Source organism: Triturus cristatus, chromosome 8, assembly GCF_964204655.1.
Source record: "Triturus cristatus chromosome 8, aTriCri1.1, whole genome shotgun sequence".
In the NCBI taxonomy this organism is placed as follows: Eukaryota; Metazoa; Chordata; class Amphibia; order Caudata; family Salamandridae; genus Triturus; species Triturus cristatus.
In genome coordinates this window covers 200,620,759-200,632,290 of record NC_140591.1, presented here as the reverse complement: position 1 = coordinate 200,632,290, position 11,532 = coordinate 200,620,759, and the positions used below count along the sequence as shown (strand labels likewise).

Genomic DNA, 11,532 nt, shown 5'->3' with positions numbered 1-11,532 from the left:
GTTTTTGGTCCCTTCCCAATCCAGTCTATTCGTCTTACAAAGAGTATTTCCTCAGAAATATGAGAGGGGAGAGGTCTGTTTACATTAAGCCACTGGATGCACTTATTTTTAAGTCAGTATGACCGTCATTTTTTCCCTGGCTTAGAAGTGGTACCCCCGTTAAGACTACAACATACGGTAAAGATTCTGGGGGAAGATTAATGGTTTGCAACTCCGGTGAGGTGGCTATAGAAGATGGCTTTATATTTATTAGGACCAAAACCTCAGAAGACCCCCTTACCAATCTATATCTTTTGCATCCTGTTTTCTCATCACTAGGAGTGACTTTTGATTTAGGAGAAACCGGGGCAGGGTTCCCAATTACCTGGGGGCCATCAGCAACTGAATTTATACATAGAGGGGGGCTAGCAATTTCCAAAGCTGGCTCATTGTTGGTGGGGGCCAATCGTGTTCCTTGGCTCCTAGTAACACTATCAACTACTAAGGCAGTCCTAACTTGAGAAACCATACCGCCAGCTTCACTAGAGGCAGACTTCCCATGTGGGACCGTTAGGGGCGTTTTCCCCAGACCCATATTATTAAGAGTAGAGACTAATCTATTGATCCTAGATGCCAGGGATTTGATGTGTTTGCCAAAAGTCTGATCCAAGAGAGACTGAAAGTCAGCTACTAAGCTAGTAACCCACAGCGGAGCTCCACCATTTGCTGGGGAAGGGCCGGTAGTAGCTAGTACAGAATCGTACTTAGGCCCTATATTTTTATTTGGCTTTTTTACAGGTCTCCTTTTCTTGCCTCTAGGGCCCGGTTTATTTATTATGATGGTGTTTGGGGGAAATGGGGGTGAACTTAGGGATGAATTGCTAGCTTTTGCATCTGTAGGGACCTGGGCACAGGGTAAATCAGCAAATGACGATGTAAGAAAAGAGCTTACGTCAGGAGGGTTTGTTACAATTGCTGAATAGTCCCCTGCTTGCTCTACCAAGGGGGCAGCAGGAGTAATTGACAACCTTCGCTCTGTGTTTTCAATTGCAGTTACCACTACCCCAATGGTTTTTTGAAGCATCTTATCGATAGCCATTAGCGTAGGGAGGGGTAGTGTCGTGGCCACCTGTTGTCTCGTCACGGGGCGGGAAACTACGACCTTTTGGTTTTTACCCATTATATAGGATGGTTAAAAGAGATAGTCCATTCCTATAAAGCCTTTGCTGAGAAGCCCAAGGGAATAATAATAATCAGTGATAACAGTACCTTTGGGTAAGTGTCCAGGCTATCAAGGGTGTCCAATAGCAATGTTAGGGGGGTGGCCCGTCCCGGCCTCCTCCGGCCCCCTACGGCCACAGACGGCCCGCCCTTTGTCCGGGCTTCGTCCGGCGCTTCCCGCGCGCGTTCTCGCGGGACGAGGGACCGGGCACACATTTAAGCGCCTCCTGGCACGCACAGCTGAGTCTACCTGCCCCTGAGGACTCTGGATGCTGTAGTCCAAGGACGTCCGGCGGAGCCAAGCCCGGCCGGGCGTTTCAGAGGAGCAGGGCACCACCGGTGATAACAAATGCTGGGACGGGGGGGGGCGAAGCCAAGCCCGGCCCCGTGAACAAGGAAAAGGCGACAGAGATCACCAGCACACAAAAGCAGCACAACTCGGGACTCCACACCGGGCACACCTTTAAGCGCCTCCTGGCGCGCACAGCTGAGTCTACCTGCCCCTGAGGACTCTGGATGCTGTAGTCCAAGGACGTCCGGCGGAGCCAAGCCCGGCCGGGCGTATCAGAGGAGCAGGGCACCACCGGTGATAACAAACGCTGGGACGGGGGGGCGAAGCCAAGCCCGGCCCCGTGAAAAAGGAAAAGGCGGCAGAGATCACCAGCGCACAAAAGCAGCACAATATCTACACAGCTTGTCTTTCCAGGTTCAAAACTTCCCTGATATTGCGCTTTAAACATGCGGACATCAATACATCAGTTCACGGAGTTATACATATTTTTTTTTGTAGGTAGGTAGAAGAGGCAACGTCAAGAGTCGAACCCGGTTTGCCAATCCCAAAGTTTGCAGCTCCGTGCCACAATGATAAAAAGGCCATGCACTGAGTCAGAACTGCTGCTGTAGATCAGCTTGTAACAGCTCACAGGAGGCACTATCTTCCCGAGCAGTCCTTTGTTCTCCGGTGTGCCCCTTCCCAGGAGGACAGCTCCAGAGGCTCCCGCCATTAAAATCGACAAAGCGAAGAGCAGTGCACAGGGCTGGTGGGCAGGAGACCATTTGAGAGGTGAGGAGGCATGTTCAGCTGCGGTCAGGAGTGTGAGGGGCATAGTGTGTTTCATTAAACTTTGTTGCTGTTTCCTTTTTATTCACACTCCGTTGCTGGTTTTCATTCTTTACCAAGGCTCGGACCACCGCGCTTTATGTTTGCCATAAATCACCTCATCTCTCCTGGCCATCCCCGTCCACCTCCCGTAAGTCGCTGCTGCTCCGACAGAAGAAATCAAATTTGTATGTGCCCCATTTGCATCCTGAATCACGTACAGAAAATACAATGTGAAAGGTTGTTTTAAATTGGTCACTTTTGGACGTGCTGCTGCAGAAGGAAAAAGGGAGACACCAATGTAAAATGCATATTTGCAGGCCCCGTTTCAACGTCATCCAATGCCAGGCACATATGCGCCTCTGTTTTGTAGTCTGGATTTTGGTATTACAGATCTGTTAAACAGAAGGCATCGTGGCTGAGTGGTCTAAGCCGTGGTCTTAAAGCTCCAGTCTTTCCGGAGGCATGGGTTTGACTCCCACTGCTACTAAGCCCGTATTGTATTTCGTTCAGGTACATGACTGCAAGACATTTTTATTGTGAAAATATTAGGATCGGGTCTCTTTTCATCAGGAAGCAATATTGCTATTATTGTTAACAGTAGCAATTGCACAACAAAATCTGGTTATGGAGTGCAGATTTAAAGACATTTGACTAACAGGATGATCTCTTACCACTTTGTATCTGATGATATTTTGCAATCTTTCTACTTAATGCAACAAAGAAAGTCATGAGTCTGACGGTGCGTTTTTTATCCAGCCAGAAGCAAGGTTTAAGTATGAAGTACACAATAGATGCAATGTGTTTGTAATGTAAATGTGACTGGCAGTGAAGTTACGTTTTCCTAATAGGCCATTAGAAAATAATCCTGGGACACCAGATAACATTAATTACATTCATTATGCCCTCAGATAAAACTGGGATACTTTACAGTTGTTACTTTTGTAGCTGTAGTTTACCACAAGCTCAGCCGTAAAAACGTGTCCTATATCACTGCACTTTGGGACAAACAGCCCTGAACCTGTTCACAATCAGTCCTCTGTCCGGAGTTCATTCACCACTTCATGCACAAACTACATATCCAGCTCTATCTTCCTTTCTATCTATTCTCTGCAGCTCTCACCCTTATCTATTCACCATGACACATTATTCCACTACACAAATACACTTCACACCACAAAATTCCTCAACTAGCAATTCCAACACAACCACATGATTCCACTCCACACAACATACACCCCCTATACTAAAAACAAAAACACATAGGTAAAAGACATTGTCATTTACAACGGCAATCGCTCTGGAAGCAGGCCGGTACCAAGGGTACCTCTGCGCGGCACCAGAGGGGGTGCCAGAGCTAAATCCGAGGAGCCTCATGGGAGGGTCCTGGAAGCTGTGTCGGTGCCCCGCTAGTCCATCGGGCGGTTGTGGGCCTGAACTATGGGGTTTGCTATGCGACGCCCCGGGAAGGGCGTGAGTAGAAGTTACCAACGTTCACGGGATCCTGTAAGAGAATCACTTGGACGGCAGCCAAGGCGGGGTTCGCCCCAGTGCTACCCAGCTCATCAGGCGGGCAGGCGGGCCCAGTTGGTTGCCTGCCCTTGGATCGCCCGTAAGATAACCCACCTATTACATAACGGTGTATGTAATAAACCTGCAGCTTTTGTACCCAATCAAACAGTCTGTGTTCTTATTAGGTAAAGTATTTTGGTTGGAGGGGGGACTGAGGGGTGCCAATAGCGATACTATAACTCCTACAACTGTGAGACCTAATGCATTGCAAATGCTTGTTTTATATCTATAGCGAGAACTCGGCCCGAAGGTATTGGAGGCTTTGCATCAACACCAGTTACATTCCCAAGGTCACGGAATGTTTTTGTCCTGCCCTTGACATGATCTGCCTCATAAAGCAGCGCTGTTTGGACTACTTTCCGTCAAATATGGGATTTCGTGGCGTGTTTTTTCTAATACATACTGCAACAAAATAATACATCTCCGGACCCGAATGATTAGAGTTTCGAGTAGCTCCGGTTTTGATAGGGGCTTGCCTGCATTTTTCATCTCCACGGAACTGTAGAAAAATGCATGGGAGTAGCAACGCGTCCTTTCGGGGTTAGCTCCCGCCCCCTCCCTCGGGATGCTTCGGTTGTTGTGTCAGAGTTGGAACGGCTTGAAAACTCAAACACCTCAGAAAACGTTTCTCCGATGGAAGCATCGTACCAGCCCTGCCAGCTTCGTTCAGAAACACGCTAGCGAACTGCAAGCGATTTACGAGTTAAATTCCCACATCTCTGCAAACTCCATTGTGCGAGGCGGTAAATAGGGAAACGACGTTGTATATTTTGCTGCAAATTAGAGATTTTCGTGCAAAAAATAACTTCTTTCTCCAAGATCTGGAAAGCGGTCTAGTGTAGCCAGACTGCTTATCTGATGGAAAACAACCTTTTAAGTAAGTTCCGTGCTGCAAGATTATGTACACAGGCTTTCTGAGAAGGTGAACTTGGCCTGTGCGTGGTGCCACAGAACTCCTGTGCAAACAGGCGCCTGGAGTCGGGCTTTTGTCTACAAGGCGCTCTTATCACCAAAAACCTGCTCAGTGTTCGAAATACTAGACCAAGAACACATCTCTTCAGGTTCTGCAAACTCCCATCAACAGGTGAGTAGATGGTTTTATTTTAAATTGAATTTATGCAGTAGTAACTGAAAACGATTTAAAAGAAAATACGGTAACACATAAAGTGTTTTGCTTGGTGCAACACACACCAATCTGTAATTTACACCTATATTTAATATAAATTATGCATCAAATGGCTGTACATCTGTAAGAGCAGGATAGCTGAATTCAGTCCTAGACATTGTTGTCAAATGATATATCATTTTATCTATCATGTTTATGTTATGTTAGTCGCATTTGTGTAAGAGCTTCTGACATTGGTAAGGTCTTGCCGTCTGGTTGGGTTTGTCAGATGTAACGCCAGTAGTGAATTTGTGGTTCTGTTGTTGCTTGAAATAGGTGTATTTCAATCCTTATTAGTTTGCCACTGTTGGACCTGGCCCATCTGGCAGGTCCGCCCCTGAAGTTTTTATGCTATATGTAACCTGGGGATGGTGATTCCCCCTCTGAGAGAGTGTGAGGAGAGAGCGACCTCCCCTTCCATAGGAATACATGGGGAATGGATGAGTCCTCAGTAGTTCCCGGTGCGTAGGGTGTGCAGGGTCAAGTCTGGTATGGATGAACTCGGGAGGTTGAATGCTGCGCAACGGTATATGAGGTATGAGTGTGTCTAGTGCAGAAGTCCCTCTTTTGGAAGTTGGCATATTTGTGGAATATGTGCCTGGCGTATGATTGGCCGGGGCTGGCTGGTGAGCCTGGCTCCCAGGATCTGGGAGGGTCTGCCCGGTGGTGAATGGAGTGTTTAGCATACTGATGTGAGGGGAGGAGTGAGCCTGGGTCTGCTTGTGGATTGACCGTCTGGTTTGAGTGTCATGAATGAGGCTGGGTTTTCCCCAGACACTGCTGGCTCCACCCCCTGGGGTGCGGCTGATGTTCCTAGCCTGGCCAGTGTAAAGAATCCCCCATAACCAGTTCCAGCTGGTTCTCCCCCTGCCTGCCCCTTCAGACCAAGAATGTGTGTATAAAAAGGGTGCTGGGACACCCTGGACTTGTTCTTGTTCTCCAACTTGAATCTACCCGGAGCTGCTGCTGCTGGGGCTCAGGGGTGGCGTGCCTCCCTGGGCCCTGCCCTACTCCTGGACTAAGGATGGCCCCTTCCCCTCTTTGGCGCTGTTGGGCCCCCCTGAGGTCCTGGCCTACCGACGGACTTTGGTAGCCTGCATCTAGCGCTGGGGGAGCGCTGTCCCTCCTGCCCAGCGCCTGGAAGCGCTGCTCCCTGCCCCTGCCGCTTTGGGGTCCTTCACTCCTGCTCCCGCGCTGGTAGCGCTACATTCAACGAGCCGGTGCCCACCCGGCGTCTACCCCGTGCTCCCAGTGTTCGATACCCCCAGCGAGTGCCTACCTCGCTTTATTCTCTGCCCGTGTGCCTTACGAGGGAGCCCACTCCTCGTCGATTTCTCCCCGAGTTCACCGCCGCCGCCCGGGACCCTAGTGACGTCATCCCCGGGCCGCGCTGGTATTGGCTGCCGGCCCGGGATTCCCCACTGGCGTCATCCCCCAGGCCGCGCCGTGATTGGCTGCCGGCCCGGGAGAAGGAGGAGAGGCCGGCCGAAGGAAAACGACGTAGCAGGAGCGGCGGGAGCTCACTCCGCGCCCCTGCGATACCCCCGTGAAGCTGCTGACCTTCCCCGGGGCTCCCGAGAGAGAGAGAGACCCGGAGCACAAGGAGAAGGCTGGCGCAGCGAAGGAGACCGGCGCACCAAAACCGGTGAGTGCTGCTGCGAGCCCCAGGGAGGAGGGGCGTCGGGACACGTTGTCGGTGTCCGCCCCCCTCGAGTGAATCTCCGGTTGTGCCCGAGGCCCAGGAGGCCTCCCACGAAGCCCAGTCCCCCGAGAGGGACTCCGCGTGCCCCCCCCCCAATGGTCTGAGGCCTGCGAGGCTCCACCTGTGGCATTGCCCCCAGAGCCCGAGTGGCCCCACCCGTTGGCACCCTTTTCCCCAGGGCCGGTAAGGCTCCCACGGGGTCCCTCAGTGGCCCAGCACTTAGTGGGCCACTGCTACGTTTAGCTTTGCCCCGGGCTCCCTGCCATGAACATCGAGACACTTGGGCACCTTGCCCCAGAAAGGCCCGCTGGCCTGTGGATTGCCATGGACCGGGTCTAATGTGATCCCTACACGTATTCTGTGTTGCACCTCTACGGGTGCTCCTGTTGTTGTGTACCTTGTCCTATTTTCCCCCCTTGAATACCCGATGTCCCCTATGTGATTCCTGGCCGTGGTCCCTTGGCCCTGTGCTGTACCTTCTTCCCCGAAGCCCCTACCCGTGCCCCTGGCACCTTGTACGATGTGTGTTCCTATGTGTCCTGCTTAATACAGAATCTATTTTTCATATATATATACTTGGTGTGGAGTTCCTTTGTGGGAGGCCCGGGAGGTTGTTGTTGGTGGGTGCGTGCGCAAATGCTTCACACGTCCTCCGAGATAGGCCTGGCTGCCCGCGCCGCGTTGCCTAGAGGGCGAGCAGGGGTCGACCTTTCATAGGAGTGGTGGTCTCTGACTGGCTGTGGCGCAAGCCCTGGCCGGCCGGGGGTCCCAGTTCCTACAGCCACATTAAGAGGTTAAATGAGTGTGGGTAGAGATTGTGCCACACATGTTCAGTTGCTGTCTGGGTTAATTGCCTTGTCTAGTATACTGTTATGTCTGCTTGTGGACTGAAGTTAGTAGTGTTTTTGGTAGATAGGGCAGTAGATATCTATCCCATCTGTGTTGGGTGGGAGTGAAAAAATCTGTTTAACATGTTCAGTTGATTGAGTTATTTAGTGGTGTTTGTGTTGAGTGTTTTGAAATGCTTTGCTACATAGATTATTGGCAATCTTAAAGACGGCCTTGGTGACCCCCTGTGCCACACTAACAGTAGCTCTTTAGGTTTGTACAGGTACATAAGGGACATGTTGGTGCAAATTGGTATTCCACACCTCTGGGGCCTGATTTACAAACTGCACTGTGTAGTACGTTTCGTAGTACTCTAAAATTTACTACAAAGTACTATTCACAAATCACATGCAGATTTTACGCCTCTGCGTTACCAATACTTATGAGTGCCGATTTCGTCTCCCCATCTGTGGAGTTTCCACACACCTAAGTATACGTTTTAGTAGTAAATGTGGAAGAGACTGGAGGGAGTGGGTAGAGAAAGGGGTAGATTTACTAGAAAAGGGAATGGGATTTATTTCACATGGGGATGTGTATAGTGCATAGTGTAAAACTTTTTCTGCAGAAGTTTATCAGTTTGATTTCAACACATTTCAGGATAAATTATTTATTTCCTGTTACACTCAACATAGAAGGCAAAGTCAACTCTCACAATGCGGACATCAAATCTTCTCAATTGATCGATGTTAGGTTAAGATCTCAGTTTAATTGCTGAGGACCAAGAATACGGTATTTCAGAAGGTTGGTCCAGCTGCCAAGAAACTACAGCTACCTTTCATAGGATCTCTGCTTGTAACCATTGAAAGTACAAGGATCTACTTAAGGTTGATAGTGTGCTTTTGCTTGATTATTTGTTTTGCCTTCACTGGTGTTCAACTATTTTCATTTAACCCCTTCAGTGCCCCGCCCTTTCCCCCTCCTGTGCCGGGCGTTACATTAGCGGGCGGGTTCCATGACGAGATAGTCTCGTCATGGGCATAGAAGAGGTTAAGATGTAATATTGTATTTGCCATTGAGCCCAGCTTCAAATTTCTACAGTGATTATGGTATTTGTAGTATTCATGATTTGCTGTTCAGTATTATTAAGCAAGCTGTGGGTGCCTCCATCATCTTTAAACGTGACGACCATCCATTACCGCCCAGTCAGAACTAGAAATATTCTTTGTAGTATCCATTATTTGCAGTTCAATACTATTAAAGAAAAGTGGGGAACATTAACTTTCATTAATCTTTTCAGCCAAAATCTACTCAGTAAGTTTTAAGAAAGTTTGTAGCGCTCATTATTTTATATTCAGTTATGAAAGATAAAAGGGGGGTGGGGCAAAGCCTTTCTTTAATCTTTGCAGTGAATTACTGCTCATTCAATATTTAAAATCCCCTTCTACACATGTCGTGCTTGTTGGCAAACATGAGAGTGCAGTTTCCCTACTTTAGGAGGCTAAAAGTGCAAGTATGTTTTTTAGGTCAGTTTTGGGTCAGTACAACATTCGAAACAAGAGGTTCCTCCAGGAAGCAAATCTCTATTCTGATGAATGGCAAAACTAAGAAACAAGTGCCACAAGATTGGAAACAGCCCACTCCCACTCCGCAGGGTGGTGGTGGACTCCCCGAACACACTGTGGTAGCTTGGCTCGAGTGGTCAGGAAACAGGCACCGTGCTAAGCCTACAATATACCCATACAATAACCATGCGTGCATCCGTTCCAAAAACGACTCTACACCGTAAAAATTATGAAAATATTCTTTATCTTTTTCTCTTAGTTGCTGATTGGAAAAATAAATAGGTCAATCACAATATACAAATTTTAAATACTGCAGGTCAAATAAATATTGTCTGAAGATTCAATAAATAGGGATGATCATAAATACAAGGGACATAAATATCAGTGCAGGTAATACAGGCAATTAAATATTTTGAGGCAATAAATACTGTACCAATAAATATTGTACACCATCAAGTCCTGTGGACCTATAAATATAGTGAAGCAATAAATAGGTAAAAACTCAATAAATACAGTACCCCCAATAAATAATTAAAAGTATACAGCCACACTCATGTAATCAGATGACTTTTCAATTCCTAAGGGCTGATTTGGCCCAGGCACAGCTTGTAGGGTTGTGGAAGGCTTGAGGGGGGGCTACTCCCTGGCTGGGACAAGGCTGAGGCCTAAACTGAGGTAGATCAAAAAAGGGGGGAATACCAGTGCCCTGGCTTTCTCTCTCCACACAACCTCTCTAGGTTAGTCCCAGTTCACCCCAGGCACAGTCAGGTTGGTTTCAGCACCTCCCTAGCCCCTTAGAGCAGTCTCTCAGGTCTCCACAGGGCCTTAGGCGCCCTCTACTCCACTTACTGCCCTTTTTCTGATGTTCCGACGCCGCTGGAGTCGTGTCGACGCCGTGAGGCGGTTCCGGTTCGGTCTCGGCGGCCTCGGCACAATGTCAGTTCTTTGACGACGCCGGTAGGCGGTTCCGGTCCGATGTCGGCGGCCTCGGTTCGATCTCGACCTCCGATTCGACGGCGTCGGGCAGTCTCTACTCGGTGTCGACTTCGGGCGGTTCCGGTCCGATGGCGCTCCCGACTCCGATGACGTCGGCCGGCCTGGCCTCGATGTCGACTTCCGGCGACTCCGGGGTGCGATCCTCACCCCCGACCTCCGGTGCTCCTCCTCTCAGGTTCCGGGCGACTCCGGAGTGCGATCCTCACTCCCGACCTCCGGTGCTCCTCTACCTCGGTCTCCGACGACTCCGGAGGGCGGACTTCACTCCTCCGATGACGCCGCTCACTCGACCTCGGTTCACTTCCTCCTCGACCTCTGGTATTCCTCACGACCTCCGTCGGCGCCCTCTCACGACCTCAGGCGGCTCCGGGTACGACGTCTGCTACTTCAGTCAGCGCCGCTTCTCCACCTCGGGCTCCAGGTCTCAGGCTACTCGACGCCGGACTCCAGGGAAACCAGTTTCCAGGTCAGAATCTTGCTGCTTTCTGCTTCTAAGGCCTGTTCCTGCTGTCCAGGTCCTTAGGATGAGTTTTTCTGTCTTCTTCCCACACAGGGCTATAGGCTGGGATCCATCAGTAGGGACAAGTATCAAGGGTGGGTTTATGGACCCCACTCCAGGCACAAGTTTCCACCCCTGCTGCTTCACTCCTTCCTCCTTCACTGTTGTGCTGCTCTCTCTTCACCAGTCAGGTGCCAACTGCCAGCTCCAACTGCCAACCCTCTGTCTTAACCTCCCAACATTCTAAACCGCCTCCAACTGTCACAGGGTTCTGGAATGTTCTGGAAGGTGCTGGTAGGTTCCAGTGGATGCTGGTGATGTCACAGGTGGCCACCATTTTGTGCTCCAGGCCCTCAGACAGAAGTTTCAGGGGTAGATAAAATGGCTCCCTGAATCTGCAGCAACACTAAAAAGTCTGGTGGTTCCCAAAAAGGAAAAATTCAAACAGGGTTTGAGGCAAAAGTGGGACAAAATAAATAATGATGAGGAGGGACCACCCAAAGGGCTGACAGGTCTAACACGCGTCCCCCCCAGCTGAAAGTGGGGAGAGCTACCCAACCCCTTGGGAGTTCTCATCACTAAGGCGGAAATACCTTGAGAGACCGTCTGCATTGGCGTGGTCCACTCCAGGCCGATGTTCCACCTGAAAGTCCATCCCCTGTAGGGAAATAGACCACCTCAACAACTTGGGATTCTCCCCCTTCATTTGCATCAGCCAACAAAGGGGTCTGTGGTCGGTCTGAACCAGGAAGTGCGAGCCAAACAAGTATGGCCGCAACTTCTTCAGAGCCCATACCACTGCAAAGGCTTCACGCTCTATTGCACTCCACTTCTGTTCCCTGGGAAGTAGTCTCCGGGATAGGAAGACCACGGGTTGATCCAGACCCTCTTCGTTGAGTTGCGATAACA

General features: G+C 49.8%; 1 protein-coding gene across 1 annotated transcript in view; it reads left to right on the top strand.

Annotated features, from left to right (window-relative positions):
- The first annotated feature begins 4,758 nt into the window (after positions 1 to 4,758).
- Positions 4,759 to 11,532, top strand: part of KCNE2 (potassium voltage-gated channel subfamily E regulatory subunit 2) — a 192,830-nt gene continuing 186,056 nt past the window's right edge. Inside the window, exon 1 of the mRNA XM_085624049.1 lies at positions 4,759 to 4,955. The gene's annotated coding sequence lies outside the window, so the exon portion shown is untranslated. The remainder of the gene's footprint in view (positions 4,956 to 11,532) is intronic.